The sequence below is a fragment of the Stegostoma tigrinum genome, chromosome 7, assembly GCF_030684315.1.
Source record: "Stegostoma tigrinum isolate sSteTig4 chromosome 7, sSteTig4.hap1, whole genome shotgun sequence".
Lineage (NCBI taxonomy): Eukaryota > Metazoa > Chordata > Chondrichthyes > Orectolobiformes > Stegostomatidae > Stegostoma > Stegostoma tigrinum.
The window spans coordinates 96,128,745-96,145,851 of NC_081360.1; positions in this window are offsets into that span (position 1 = coordinate 96,128,745).

Genomic DNA, 17,107 nt, shown 5'->3' on the forward strand with positions numbered 1-17,107 from the left:
CTCTCTATTTATTTCCCTTTCCCCATATCTGAAGAAGGGTCCAGGTCTGAAACTTCCCTGATTCTCTGATGCTGCCTGGCCTGCTGTTTTCATCCAGCTCCACACTGTGTTATCTCAGAATCCAGCATTGGCAATTCCCACTATCTCATGCAATAGAGAAATTCCTGGCTGATCTCTTAGTCTCAAAGATAAACTGTACTAACACATTGCCCCTAACTGGAGAAAACTAACTGAGCTGGGCATTAATCTCTTGATACAGATGCAATAAAAATGAGATGGTGCAGAACATCTGCACTGTAATTTCGTACATTGGCTCAAGTCCCATTTCTTTAAGATCTATCAGAAATGCTGAAATGTTCTACAACCATAAGACCTTATAAAGTGCTACAGTAAAAAAAAAACAATTTTGACATGCCAACACTGTTGTAATGCCGGGAGCACAGCTCAAACACAAAGTACTCCCAGCAAAAGATTCACAAACATGATACCAGACCAAGACTTTTCTGAAGAAGGTTCATGACCCGAAACGTCAAGCCTTCCTGCTTCTCTGATGCTTGGCCTACTGTGTTCATCCAGCTTCACACTGTGTTATCCAAGACTTTTCTTGTCAAACCTCATCACAAACCTAGGAACGGCAGCTCATCTATCAACTCGACGCTGTAAAGCTTTCTGGACTCAACCTTGAGGTCAATAGTTTTAGATCATAATCTCTTCCTCGTCTTGATTCATGAGTATTTTTCTTCGCTAGTTCATTTTTTCACTTGTTTCTTTCTTAATCGCTTTATTTCAAATTACTTTCTGATCACGCAATTCACATCTCTTCTAGACAGCTCGTACAATCCCTACAGTGTGGAAGCAGGCCACTCAGCCCACACTGACCCTCTAAAGAGCATCCAACCCCGACCCACACACTCACGCCCAACACCCCCCCCCCTCCACCCTTAGCCCTGTACTTCCCATGGCTGATCCACCTAGCCTGCACATCCCAGAACACTATGGGCAATTTAAAATGGCCAGTCTGCCTAACCTGCGCATTTTTGTCAGAGGAAACCAGGGCACTTCGAGGAAACTCACGCAGACTGCAAACTTCACACAGACAGTTGCCCAAGGGTGGAATTGCATCTAGGTCCCTGGCACTGTAGGGCAGCAGTGCTAACCACTTAGCCACCGTGCCACCCCAATTTTTGTTGCTTAACAACATGTTCACTTACTTTGGCTTTTGCACCTTTTTGCTATTTAATTGTTCTTGACCTCCACTCTATCCCAGACCTTCCGGGCTATCACTTCTCCCACTCTAATATTCTGCTTGCTCAAAAACCAAGCACATTTCTTACTTTCCTCAGTTTGGACAGGTTGTATGCATTTCAGAACTAGTTAGTGCCAGCCAAGAGTTAGTGTAGAGTCCTGCCACCAATCTTCCTTTATGAACTGGGTCTGAGGGCTTATTCAGTCAGCAATGATAGAGCAAGAGCTACCAGTGAGTCTTAACAAGAAGAAGCACTTAATTTTAACAAGATGTAATTTATTGCAGGATAGCAATATAGATACAAGTTGCATTGACTAATTGGACATAATTATTAAGGCATAATTCAGGGTGGCACAGTGGGTCAGTGGTTAGCATTGCTGCCTCACAACACCAGGGATCTAGGTTCAATCCCACCCTCAGGTGACTGTCTGTATGGAGTTTGCACATTCTCCCCGTGTCTGCATGGGTTTCCTTCAGGTACTCTATGTTAAATTGCCAGTAATGTTCAGGAGTCTGTAGATTAGGTGGGCTATAGGGGAATGGGTCTGGGTGGGGTGCATCAAGGATCAGCCTGGATTTTTTTTTCGAGCTGAAGGGCCTGATTCCACTCTGTAGGGATCCTACTCTATGAATCAGGAGCCTGGGTTGACAGATCTGACTCCATCAGGATCTTGAGTTAGACTCTTCTGAACCAAGATTGTATGACATCATCAGACTAGGTGGAGCTTAGTGCAGTCTCTGACAATAAACCTTTCAAAACCGTCACCTTATGCAAATGGTCATTGGCCAAACAGATTTAACTCTGTTTCTCTTTCCACAAAACTGAGAGAACTACTGCGTATTTCTGTCATTTTCCATTTCGGTTTCAGCTGGTTTGCTGTCAAATCCTCTCCCAGCTCAAGCATTGGATTAGATTAGTCTCGATGATGTAATCTGTTGCTTGTATGAGCCACAGACTATTTTGCTTGAGCACTTTTCACTCATTCCTTTCTAGTTCCATCAAGCGGTAATAACTGCATTCACGACTCGCATCACAGAGAGACCATTTCTGTTTATTTATGCACAAAGCCAACACTGAAATCTTCTGTATATGAAGAGGAGCAGAAAACCAAATCTTCTGCAGACTATAAAAACACTGCAGCACCTAACAGTGACTGCAGCAGATGTGCTTCATAAGCACCAGGGACAGGCTTACACTGGATTTCAGTGTTTTGAGTTAAACGATAATCATGAGCTTGAAAGGGGAAGGGAGAATGATATTTCAAAAGACTTGAAGGAAACAAATAAAATAACAGCTACGTTTATATAGCGCCATCCAGGACCTCAGAGTATTCCATGTTGCCTTACAGCCAATGGAGTACTTTTTGATGATTATGGATGCAACTATATGAACAGGTAGCAGCTATAGGCCATTCAGCCCCTTGAGCCTGTTCTGCCATTTAATAAAATCAAAGTTTAATTTGATTGTAACCTCAAATGCATTGTCCCACCTCCTCCTGATGATCTTACACCCCTTTGCCTAACAAGAATCTGTCCACCTCTGCCTTAGCCATAAGCCAAAGACTTGGGATGGTTCGGTCGTTAACATTCTTGCCTCACAGCACCAGGGAGCCAGGTACAATTCCACGCTCAGGTGACTGTTAGTGTACAGTTTGCACAATCTCACTGCATCTGCGGGGGCTTTCCCTGGTTTCATCCCACACTCCAAAGATATGTGGATTGAAAGTGCTAGATTGTCCAGGGATACTCAGGCTGGGTGGGTCATCTATGGGAGATGCAGGGATGCCCTTCAAAGGGTTGTTGTGGACTAAATGGACTGCTTCTATGCTGTTGGAGTTCTATGGCTGTACCTGCATTGCCTTTTATGGGAGGCATTTGCACAAACCCGTGACACTATTTGTAACAAAAAAGGCTTCCTCATCTCTGATTTAAATGGGCAACCCCTCTTTTTTCAATAATGGCACCTCGTTCTGGCAGTCCCAAATCCAGCCTGTCAGGATCCCTCAGGATTATAATGTGAAAAATACAGAAGTGTAAGCGTCATTAATCTGTTTTCAGTGATGTTGGCTGAGTTAATTCCGAACCTGATGCTCCCTCTCAATTCTGTCAGCCTAAACTAGGGGTGACATTACGTTAGAAGTGTGTGACTGTGGTGACTGATCAGACGGGGACTTGAGGTGGTTTAGCAATGGGGAAGGGTGGCTGCATCTGCAAACACTGGTGGTTAGACGGCATGGGTCAGGGTGATAAAACATCCACACAGAGCTAGCAAGTGTACTTGTATGGATTGCTGATTAGCCGTACCATTGTCACAGCTGGAAGTACAGTTCAGGAACATAGTAACAGGAGTAGGTCACTTTTTTTATTCATTCACAGGATGACAGCATTACTGGCTCAGCCAGTATTTACTGCCCATCCCTAATTGCCCACAGGGCAGTTAAAAGTCAACCACATCGCTGTGGGTCTGGAGTCACATGTAGGCCAGACCAGGTAAGGATGGCAGTTTCCTTCCCTAAAGGGCATTAGTGAACCAGATGGGTTTTCCCAACAATTGACAATGGATTCACAGTGATCATTAGATTCTTAATTGCTGATAGTTATTAAATTCAAATTTCACAATTTGCTGTGACTGGATTTGAACCCAGGTCCCCAGAATGTTATCTGGGTCTCTGGATTAACAGTCCAACAATAATACCACTAGGCCATTGCCTCCCCAGTTTTGGATCTGTTTGAATCCCACCAAGGCAAATTGTGTAGCTTGAATTCAATAATAGCCTGGAATTGTGAGACTAATGATCGCCCAGAAAATATTGTCAATTGTCAGAAAAAAAACTGGTTCCTTTAGTGCTAAACTCTCCCACAATGAGAAACAATCTCTGCACATCTACCCCATCAAGTACAATGAGCACAAGCCAAATCTATTCATCTCTCCTCACATGACAGCCTACAATACTGGTACATCACTCCTTAGTCAATTAATATGAAGCTGGTAAAGCACGGCAGGTCAGGCAGCATCCAAGAAGCAGGAATTTTAAAGTTTCAGGGCAAAACCCTTCATCAGGGATTGGGAAGGCTCCAAATAAAGGGTTTTGCCCCAAAATGTTGCCTTCCCTACTCTTCAGATGCTGTCTGACCAGCTGTGCTTTTCCAACTTCACACCTATTGACTCTGGCTCCCAACATTTACAATCCTTACTGTCTCCTACATCGTTCCTTAGGTGCGTTCCTTAGATCACGGCATTACACCAGTTTTTTTACTGTCATGTTTGATGTGGGCATCATTGGCTGGCCAGCATTCGTTGCCCTTCCTTAGCTGCACATAAGAAGGTAGTGGTGAGATGCCTTCTTGAATTGCTGCAGTCCCTGTGTTGCAGATACAGGCACAATGCCTTTAGGGATAGAATTTCAGGATTTTTACCCAGTGATATTGAAGGAGCAGTGATATATTTCCAAGTCAGGATGATACCTGTCATGGAGGGGAACTTGCAGGAGGTGGTGTTCCTATCAATCAGCTGCTCTTGTCCGTCTGAATGGAAGTAGCTGTGGGTTTGGAAGGTGCTATCTAAGGATCTTAGATGAATTTCTGCAGTGCATCCTGTAGACAGTACGCACTAATGCTACTGAGTGTTGGTGGTGGGGGGAGTGGATGCTTGTGGATATGGTACCGGTCAACTGAGCTGCTTTGCCCTAGTTGTTTACAAGCTTCTTGAGCGGCAGAGATGCACCCATCAAGCAAGTGTATTACATCGCATTTTGGTCTTTTTGCCTTTTAGATGGTAGACAAGTTTGGAGAATAAGGAGATAAGTTACTCGCCACAGTATTCCCAGTCTCTGACCTCCTGTTCTGGCCATTGAATTTAAATGACAAGTCCAGTTGAATTTCCGGTCAGTAGTTGGCCAGGATATTGTTTGGGGGAATTCAATGATGTTTACATCATTGAATTTCAAAGTTAGTGATTACATTATCTGTTATAGGAAATAGTCATAGCCTGGCGTTTGTGTGGTGTGAATGTCACTAACCACTTCTCAGGCCAAGCCTGCATATTGTCCAGATTTTGTTACATTTGAACATGGACTGTGTCAGTACTTGAGGAGTGGCGAATGGTGCTGAACATTGTGCAATCATCTCTGAACATCCCCGTTCCTAACTTCACGATGGAGGAAGGTCATTTATGAAACAGCTGAAGGTGGTTGGATCTGTGACACTATCCTGAGGAACTCCTGCAGACGTTGTCAGGAGCTGAGATCACAAACCTCTAACAACTGCAACCATTTTCCTATGTGCCAGGTATGACTCTAATCAGTGGAGAGTTTGCCCTCTGATACCAACTGATTCCAGTTTTGATAGGGCTCCTTGATGCCATACTCAGTCAAATGTGGTCTTGATATCAAGGGCTGTCACTCTCACCTTAGCTCTGGAATTCAGCTCTTTGTCCCTGTTTGAGCCATGGCTGTTTTAACATTCTATTCCATTTGAAATAAAGGCCAACATTCAATGTGCCTTCCCTATGGCTCATCAGACTTTGTATGTTAACTTTCCTGTGAGTTGTGCAGTGAGCATAAATCTATGAAGTGAGCAATTCACTTCAACTGGCGGATGGTTATGTGCCGAAAGGTCGTGATTTCAAATAAACCTGTTGGATTATAACTCGGTGTCATGTGACTTATGATTTTGTTAACAAATAAATAGATTCTAGCTACAGATGAACAAGTATTGATCATTAACGTTTAACTCTACTAGTTAAAATTCTACTCCGCTTATAAATTCCCCCTTCCACATGCACATACAGTCATGAAAATAGTGGACCCAGGACAAGGATCCTGACCTGAAGTGTCAACTTTCCTGCTCCTCTGATGCTGCCTGGCCTGCTGTGGTCCTCCAGCTCCACACTATGTTATCTCTGACTCCAGCATCGGCAGTTCTTACTATTTCTATCTTCAGGATTGAGGTGCTTTTCACTGAGCAAAAACAGCTCCTTCTCCTCCAGAGGTCTGATAGGATCAGCCATAACATTCATACCTTCTCAGCTGTTCAACCACCTGGGAACCATTCGCATAGTTGCCGTCATCAAGAACTGGCCACTGGTCCACAGGCTAATCAGATACTTATTGCCAGCCAAGGCTCCATTCATACAGACCCCTTAGCTCTGGCTTACCTATAAACTAGGCACCCCTGCTGCTTGAACAAACAGCTGTGTAACTAATACTTGCAATGAGAGTCAAGTTACTTGCCTTAAAATGTGCAGCATTTGTTAAACAAATCTCAATCTTTTAAAACTGTTCTGTTCCCATTTCAGTCCACAATCAAAAATACAGAAAAATTAAATGATACAATATTGATGAAGGAAATCTACCCTTCATTAGAGATTGTCAATAATCAGTGGTAACATTTTAATGAGAGATCAGGTAAGGTTTTATGTTACACTGAAAGACATTTCAGGCTGAATGAGAGCAACAAATTTGGGAAAAAGAAAAAAGAATTTCAAAAAGTCAGCAAAAAACCGAGGCTAACAGACATGGTGCAAATACTGTTGTGCATTGTGGTAGCAAACACTTGCAAAACCAAGAACATCTGGAGAGCCAAGGAATCTCAATAAATCTTTGAAATAATTCTTTACCCCATGCCACTACTGAAGAAATTTTGAGACAACTTGCCTGTGATGATTGTAATGAAGTCAACCAGGTGGACATCATAGAATATTAGGGCTGTTAACCTGGTTCAATCAAGGAGCCCTGGCTGACAGATAAGAACACAGGTGTCAGACATCCTGTTCACTCTGAGAGCTGGCTCTGGAGGAGCTAGATCAGGGTCAAGGACTCTCCACGTGTAAATAAAGGGTGGTGGGATACCTGCCTTCGCGGAGTTATTTCATTGTTAAGGTGAAGGTCTTTACTACTCTCAATGTGAAGGACGGTTACTGGTAAGTGCAGCTGGACAAAAGCAGTAGTTTTCTAATTATTTACTGGGAGTCGTTTCGGGAGATACAGATGATGGTGCATGCCATAAGGCATTTCCACTGCTTTGGAAGAATATTAACACAGGCAACACAAGATGGACTGTGATCTTCTCAGAGCAGAAGCGATTGTGGATGATCTGCTAATTTATGAATATGGAGACACAATGGAAGAAGCCATCGCTGACCACAATCAGAAATTTGTGTGACGATTTGACAGAGCTTACAGGATGAGCCTGAAGCTGAACAGTAAAAGGAGGTACCTGAAAACTCCCTGAAGTCAAGTACACAGGGCAGGTGCTGACATTGGAAGGACTTCATCCAGACCCTGACATGTTGTTGGATGTCACAGAGACATAGCTACCAATAAAATTGGAAGCAGTGCAACAAGCCGCAAACTATTTAGCAAAGGTCTTGCCTAATTTATTATCAGAATGTAACTCTCTAAACAAGCCTCCTGCCAAAAGACATGCCATGGTATTAACTGTTATCGCTGCTTTTGAGTATTTTAATTAGTTTTGCTTGGAAGAAGCAAAGTGACAGTAGAGTCTGATCACAAGCCACATCAAAGCATCTTCCTCAAACCACTTCTGTTTCCTGCAAAGTGTCCACAAAGAACATTACTTCATTTGCGGAAATATTAATTGGATGTTAAATATGTGCAAGGGAAGCAAATGTGTTTGGCTGGCATACTGTGGAGAACAGCACTCACTATGAAAAAATGTTGAGGATGCTCAGACGGAATGTGAAATCATCCAGATTCAACAAAAAGCTTGATTTCCCCTGGAAATAATCAACCCAGCAGTGACACTGAATCTGAAAGATAGGGGTCTTGTTCAAACCAAGCAAATGACAAAAATGTCACTCCCCAATTGCTGTAGAAACTACAGATGAAAGCATGGTTTGAATGTTTCTAGTATACACCTTTTGTTATAAGACCACGGGCTTTTTTTATTCACTCATTTAATGTAGCTGTTGTTGGCTGAGCCAGCATTTATTGCCTGTCCGTAGTTGCCATTGAGAAGGAGGTGATGAGCTGCCTCTTTGAACGGCTGCAGTCCATGTGTTGCATGTAGACCCACAAGCCCTGAGTGAGGGGATCCAGGATTTTGAGACAAAAGCAGTGAAGCAATAGCAATATATTTCCAAGTCAGAATGGCGAGTGACTTGGAGGGGAACTTGCACATTGTGGTGTTCCCATATGTCTGCTGCTCATTGTCCATTGGAAGTGTTCGTGGGTTTGAAAGGGGCTCTCTGAGGATCTTCAGTGAATTTCTTCAGTGCATCTTGTAGACAGTACACACTGCTGCAACTGACCATCAGTGGTGCAGGAGGTAAATGCTTGTGGATGTAGTGCCAATCACGCGGCTGCTTTGTCCTGGATGGTATCAAGCTTCTTGATGTTGTTGGGGCTGCACTCATCCAGGCAAGTGGGAAGTATTCCATCACACTCCTGACTTGTGCCTTGCAGATGGCAGTCAGGCTTTGAGAAGTCAGAAGGTGAGTTACTCACCACAGTATTCCCAGCTTCTGGCTTCCTCTTGTAGCCATTGTATTTATGTGGTGAGTCCAGTTGAGTTTCTCGTCAATGGTAACCCCCAGGATGTTGACAGTGGGAGATTCAGAGATGATAACAACATTGCATGTTAAGGGATGGTGATTAGATTGTCTCTTATTGATAATGGTCATAGCCCGGCATTTGTGTGGCATGAATGTCACTTGCCACTTGTCACCCCAAGCCTGGGTATTGTCCAGATCTTGTTGCATTTGAGTATGGACTGCTTCAGTAACTGAGGAGTCACAAATGGTGCTATCATTGACAAACATCCCCTGACACTTCTGACCTTTTGGATGGAAGGTCATTGAGGAAATGGCTGAAGATGATTGGGCCTAGGACACTACCCTGAGGATCTCCTGCAGAGATGTCCTGGAGCTGAGACAACTGACCTTCAACAATCACGACCATCTTCCTAAGTGTCAGATATAACTACAACGACTGGAAATTTTGCCCCTAATACCCATTGATTTTACTTCTGCTAGGATTCCTTGATGCCACAATAGCTAGGAATAGAGCAGAGTAGTTAGCCCTGATGCCTCAGAGCGTCAGGGACCCAGGTTCGATTCCAGCCTCGGGTGATTGTTTGTATGGAGTTTGCACGTTCTCCCCATGTCTGTGTGGGTTTGCTCTGATTACCTCCCACAGTCCTAAGGCATGCAGGCTAGGTGGACTGGCCATGCTCAATTGCTTGTAGGGTTCAAGCATGTGTAGATTAGGTGGGTTTATAGGGGGATGGGACTGGGTGGAATGCTCCGAGGATTGGCGTGGACTTGTTGGGCTGAAGGGCCTGTTTCCACACTGTAGGGATTGTATGATTCAATATTTGAAATACAACCTTGATGTGAAGGACTTTCACTCTCGCCTCACCTCTGGAATTCTGCTCTCTTTCCCATGTTTGAACCAAGGCTGTAAAAATGTCAGGAGCTGAATGACCCTGATAGAACCCAAACTGGGCATCACTGAGCAGATTATTGCAAAGCAGGTGCTATTTGATAGCACTATTGATGACACCTTCCATCACTTTACTGATGCTTGAAAATAGACTGATGTGAGAATAATTGGCCGTGTTTGATTTGTCCTGATTTTTATGTATAGGACATACATTGGTAATTTTTCACATTGTTAGGTGTTGTAACTGTACTGGGACAGCTTGGCTAGGGGAACAGCATGTTTTGGAGCACAAGTCTTCAGTACTATTGCCGGAATATTGTTAGGGCCCATGGCCTTTGTAGTATCCAGTGTATCTAACCCTTTCTTGACATCACGTGAAATTGCAGCAGCATTAGAAACGCTCAAATAATACTTCTCAAAAGATGCTTCTTCCCATTGGGGGATGATATCTTACTCAGTCAGGGCTTGAAGGTAAAATATTTATTTCAAATATTGAATCATAGAATCCCTACAGTGTGGAAACAGGCCCTTCAGCCCAATAAATCTGCACCAATCCTCAGAGCATCCCACCCAGTCCCATCCCCCTATAAACCCACCTAATCTACACATCCTTGAACCCTACAGGCAATTGAGCATGGCCAGTCCACCTAGCCTGCATGCCTTTGGACTGTGGGAGATAATCAGAGCAAACCCACACAGACACAGGGAGAATGTGCAAACTCCATACAAACAATCACCCGAGGCTGGAATCGAACCCAGGTCCCTGGCGCTCTAAGGCAGCAGTGCTTTCTACTCTGCTGTATTCCTAGTTATTCCCAGGTAGTTATAAATAACATCAAAATGGATTTGAGTATGTTTGGTATTACATTTTTTGATTTTTTTTGTCCCTTATGCACTAATACTGTTAATTATTATTCATAAAATCCTAAAATGAGTATATCATCTCTTTTAAGGTCTTTTGTCACAACTGAAACAAATCCTATTCTTTTGTTTAATCCTGAAGTACGTAAGTATATATTCTGAATAGAGCAATCACAGACCTTTATAATATCTGGGATGTTTAAAGCATAGCTAAGGCCTATTAAAATTCAGCAGGCTGCATGGAAGAAGGTAACATTCTCAGGTCATTTCTTCCACTGTGAGATTGTTCTGTTAAAGATACAGATCCAAAACCCAGCATTTCTGGGATTTACCAGCCTGAACTCAGGACCTATCAGGGAAGTACTCCTTGCCAATTTTTCTTTTAATTTCAAAACACACTTTATTCATGAATTATCTGTAAGTAAATACAATAAGTACAAAACAGATCCGCACAGACTTTGCAGACGAAACAGTATAATTGTAACATTCCTCATCAGATTCTCACTCCCAATACCAAACAATGTAATTTCTAAGCATGAAAGGAAAATACTTACAGTCTCATTAAGGCTCATTCATATCAAAACATAAACCGACCCTTGTTATATATTGTGAAAAAGACCTTAGACTGTGGTATTTCCTCAGTGTGCCTGACCTAATTTTGTATGTAAAAATATACTTTTATTCGTAAAAATTTACAAGTACAAAGAGAAGGTCATTATACAGTTCTGTACAGTCTTTGCAGAGAAAAGAAAACAAACAACACATTGGAATTTTACGGTGATCTGAGTTTCCCTGCAAAATGCAAACCAAAGGATTTTCCACTCATGCAGGAAAATATTTATATACATTTTGAGGTAATGAGGTTGTCTGTCAACTTGACAGACCCTTGTTTTGCTTCAGCAGGAAGACTTTCAGACAGTGGTCATTCCCCACCGAGCCCTGACAACAGCTGCCCCAAGCTTTAGTGCGTCCCTCAGCACACAGTCCTGGACCTTGGACTGTACCAGTCTGCAACACTTGGTCGAGGTCAACTCTTTGCTGTGGAAGACTGACAAGTTTCAGACATCTTTCACCAAGTTGATGGTCCTCCAGGCGCAGTCGATCTTCCTCTCAGCATGTATTCTGGGGAACACACTGTAGAACACGGAGTTCCGTGTCTTGGAGCTGTTTGGGATAAACATCAACAAAAGCCTGTGCATCTTTCTGTAAAGGCACATTCCAGAAGGAGACGTGTGACAGTCTCTATCCCCCATGCCTGAGCTAAAATAGCTCAATACACAAGAGTTAGGAGCTATAAATCAGTTCAGCAAGACATTCCAGTGAGACCATGGAATGAAGCTTGGAATAGATTTCTTTGGCCTCACAGCAGCTGGTTATCTTGTCACCACCAATGACTATTCCAATTGCTGCGTGTTACACCAGCTTAACCCTGGCGCATCCTGCAGCTTCTCAAAGGGTAAATGCTGTCCTGAAGATCAGAGCCTCATGGCAAATAAATTAAACTTAACGAGTTTAAGATACAAATCAGGAAGCCTTCCCACACTGGCACAGTGGTTCGCACTGCTGTCTCACAGCACCAGGGACCTGGATTTGATTCGACCCTGGGCTGACAGTCTGTGTGGAGATTGCACACTCTCCCCGTGTCTGCGTGGGTTTCTTCGCACAGTCCAAAGATATGCAGGTTAGGCAGAATGGCCACATTAAATTACCCCATAATGTCCAGGGGTGTGCAGGGTAGGTGGGCTTGCCATGGTTAAAAACCTCATAGAGGGGTAACACAGCGTGGAGCTGGAGGAACGCATCAGGCCAGGCAGCATCAGAGGAGCAGGCAAGCTGACATTTCGGGTCGGGACCCTCCTTCATTTTTCTGAATAAGGGTCCTGGCGCAAAACATCAGCTTTCCTGCTCCTCTGATGCTGCCTGGCCTGTCGTGTTCCTCCAGCTCCAACTGTGTTATCTCTGACTCCAGCATCAGCAGTTCTTTCTATCTCTCACACAGGGGTAATTTGGATGCTATTCAGAGGGTCAGTGCAGACTCGATGAGCTGAATAGCCTCCTTCTGCACTGTAGGGATTTTATGATTCCTGGAAAACACGGTAATGGGGAATATTAGTGTGTGTGGATGGGGCTGCCATTGCCTTCACCCCTGCATTTTCCCAGCCCTCTCATTACCCAAGTAATCTCCCTGTGCACGTGGCAGGCCAAGAATCAGCCTGCAGTACAATGACGTGCATATCCTCGGCGGGACATTGTGATGTCGAGTGGACATCATCCTCCAATTGAGGGACGATCGACGAGGACAATAGCAATGACCACCCCCACCCCAGCAGGCTTCCCAGTCCCTTGTGATAAACAAGCAGGAGGCTGGAAGAACACAACGAGCCAGGCAGCATCTGGAGGAGGAGAAGTCAATGTTTTGGGTATTACCCCTCTTTGGTCTGGATGTGGGAGTAGGGGGAGCATTAGATAAAGGTGAGGGAGAAGTGTGGAATGGTGGTGACAGGTGGACACTGCTTATAGGTACGACCTGGTTGGTCGATGGGAGGGATGAACCCTGCTGGTAGCTGGATTGGAAGGGAGGAGACGGAACCGGAAAGGGATCCAGGGGGATGGGTGGGAAGGTTATTTGAAATGACAAAACTCAATGTTGAGTCCTCTGGGACTTCAGTTTAACATCCTTTCCAAAAGATAGGATCTTGCACAGTGGAGGACTCCTTCACACTGCACTGGGAGTGTCAGCCTGCAGTGCCAGGAGTGGATGGGGAGAAGTACAGAACTTCCTTCCTTATGGAAATTCCACCATGATCAATGGAATTACTCCTTGTGAAGGAGTGGCTCAAATGTCGAAAATGTCTCTTACTTACCAAGTGTGGATTCAAGAAGGCATTAAGTCAACACAGAACAATTGTACAGTTTTATGAGCATTATGGTCTTTTGGAGAGCCAGTACCGGCACAATGGGCTGAAAGCACCGTGATCATAGAATCACTACAGCATGGGAACAGGCCTTTCGGCCCAACAAGTCCACAACAACTCACACAGCATCCCACCCAGACCCATCCCCCTGCTCTCCACGTCCCTGAACACTATGGGCAAAAATTTAGCATGGTCAATCTATTTAGCATGCACATCTTTGGACCGTGGGAGGAAACCCATGCAGACACTGGAAGAATGTGCAAACTCCACACAGACAATCACCCGAGGGTGGCATTGAACCCAAGTCCCATGCTGTGAGGCAGCAGTGTTAACCACTGAGCCATGCTACTATGAGGTTGTGACATATGGACAGTGAGTGCAAGGCTTCATTTTATTGTTACACATGTTTAGAAAGATTTTCTGAGGAAGGGTCTCGACCCAAAACGTCAACTTTCCTGCTCCTCTGATGCCACTTGGCGTTCATCCAGCTTCACACCATGTTATTTCTAATTTTCTGAGGACCCAGGTCGGAATCCTGCCATGCAGATGGTGGAATTTGGTTTCGATAAATATCTGGAGTTAAGAATCTTATGATGACCATGAATCCATTGCCAATTGTCAGGAAAAACCCATCTGGTTCACAGATGTCCTTTAGGGAAGGAAACAGCCATCCTCTTCTGAACTGGCCTATATGTGACTCCAGACCCACAGCAAAGTGATTGACTCTGGGCAATTAGAGATGGACAATTAATGCTACCTAGTCAGCGATGCCCACATCCCATGAATGAATAAAGGGACAAAATAGAGATTTCAGTTCAGGAGTAAAGATGTCTTGCTACAGTTGTACAGGGCCTTGGTAAGAGAGTACTGCGTGCAGTTTTGGTCTCCACATCTGAGGAAGGATATAGTTGTCACAGAGAGTGTGTAACGGAGGTTCACCAGATTAATACATTGTGGACAATCTAGAAGGAGAAATTATAATTTTGGGCTGAAGGGTGGCAGATTTTCAACAGAAATGGGGAGGAGTCAATACAATGTGGAGCTGGAGGAACACAGCAGGTCAGGCAATATCAGAGGAGTAGGACAGTCAAGATATTGGGTTTACATGCTTCATCAGGACTGGTGAAGTGGGTAAACCCGAAACACAGCTCCAACAACTTCACACTGTGTTGGCTCTGACTCCAGCATCTGCGGTTGTTGCTTAGTCTGAGACGAAGAGGAATTGCTTCTCATGTACTTGTTCAAACCCTAAAGTGAGATCAATGTATGAACTTAAAGGGAAGATGGGCAAATTTTTAATTAGTGATTGTTCGAAAGGTTATTGGGAGCAGGCAGGAAAGTGGAGTTGAAGGTAACCTGAGATCAGCTTTAATGGTATTAAATGGTGGAACAGTTGAGGAGGTGAATTGCCTACTCCTGCTCCTAGTTTGTTTGCTCTTATGGAGAGATTGTTTTATGAGGATAGATTATGGAGACAGGATCTGTATTTCCTAAAGATTCAAAGAATGAAAGATAATCTCACTGAAACGTAGAAAATTCTTCCAGGCTGTGACAGGATAAATGTTTTCCTTGGCTGACTGACTCTGGAACCAAGGGAAATATCTCAGGATTTGGAGCAGATCATTAAAGACTGAGACGAGGACGAATTTCTTCTCTCAGATGGTGGGAAATCTTTGGAATTCTCTATCCCAGAAGGCTGAGGAAGCTTGATCATTGAGCAGTTTCAGGGCAGAAATAGATTCCTACAGAATCTTTTAGCATGACATCGACTGACGTGAAGATAATGCAGGAAATAGTGAGCTGAGATAGAAGGTTATTTTTAATCTAATTGAATGCCAAAGCAAGATAAATGGGTTGAACGGCCTACTATTGTTCCTACATTTTTATCACTGTGCAACTCAAGACTAGACATCTATGAGGCACTGTGGGCCATCAGCAATAGCAGCATTGTCCTCCAACACAAAGCTGTGACCTCTAGTTCAACATATTCCCCACTCTACCACCAAGTAGATCAGTCCTGATTCAATGAAGAGTGCAGGTGGGCATGCCAGGAGTTACCCTAAGCATAGCGATAAATGAGGTGTTAAAGTGGTTGGGGTTCAGTTCAGCTCAGCTGGCTGGACAGTTGACTAACACAGTGTGATGCTAACAGCATGGGTTCAATTGCCATGCCAGCTGAGGTTACCGTGAAGATTCTTCCTCTCAACCTTTCCCCTCACCTGATGCAGGCTAAACCACCACTAATCATCTCTCTCTAATGAGCCAACAGCCTGATGGTCCATAAGACATAGGAGCAGAATTATGCCATCCCATCCATTGAGTCTGCTCCATCATTCAATCATGGCTGACATGTTTCTCAACCCCATTATCCTGCCTTCCCTCCATAATCCTTGGTCTCCATACTAATCAAGAACCAATCTATTTCTGTCTTAAATATCTACAATAACTTGGCTTCCTCAGCCCTATGCAGCAATGACTTCCACAGATTCACTATGCTCTGGCTGAAGAAATTCTTCCCCATCTCACTTCTAAAGGGGTGTCCCTTCACTTCAAGGCAGGGCCCTGGGGTCCCAGTCACCCCTCTACTAGTAGGAATATCTTCTCCACATCCACTCTATACAGGTCTCTCAGTATTCTGTAAGTTTCAGTTAGATACCCCCTCGTCCTTCTAAACTCTATCAAGTACGAACCCAGAGTCCTTAACCTCTCTTTGACATGGCAGGCCCTTCATCCTGGGGTTCATTCCTGTAAACCACATCTGGGGCTCCTCCAATGCTGGCACTTCCTTCCTTAGATATGGGTCCAAAACAGCTCACAATATTCCCTATGCAGTCTGACCAGAACTTTATACAGCTTCAGCAGCACATCCCTGCCCTTGTATTCTAACACTTTTGAAATGAATGCTAGCATTGCATTCCTGTAAGATCATGGCAAATTTTGCAACTTGGTGATGCCCTAAGAGAGGACCACTTGCATGGCAAATAAGGAGCAAGAGACAAGCAAAGCTGTGTAATTTTTAATTTAATTCTAATTAATTTAGTTTAATTGTGATGCCACAACGTATGGATCAGATCTAAGCGCTGGGTCCAGCCAAAGCCAGCTGTGAGGGTGGTACACACTTCCACCACACAGTGGAGGAGCAGGCCCCATAAATCTCAATCTCAATGTACAGGGAGCCCAGTACATGACAGCAAAAGATTTACAACTATCTACATTCAGAAGTGACGAGTGGATGAACCATCTCGGCCTCCTCTACTGGTCCTTGACTTCACAGAATTCAGCCAATTCGATTTGCTCCACGTAATATTATGAATGGGCTGAAGGAATTGGATAATGCAAAGGACATGACAACACCACCATCAGCTTCTCAAGTGCAATGTAATATTGGCTCGGCCAGCTACACCCGGGTATCATTCATGAATTTTACAACAAAGAACGTGCAGCACAGAGAAAGTAATTCATTCCAGCTGATCCATGTCAGCATTTATGCTCCTCATGCATCTTCCCAACCTCATCCTATCAACATAGTTTCTGCTCTTATATAACTCAGGAGCTAATGTCACTTCTCCATAAAGGCGCCCATGCCTTTGATTCGGCAACATTTCATTCTTCTTTGGGACGAGAGCATCACTGGCAAAGCAGACATTCAATACCCAACAGGATCACAGGGATTCCAGAACCAG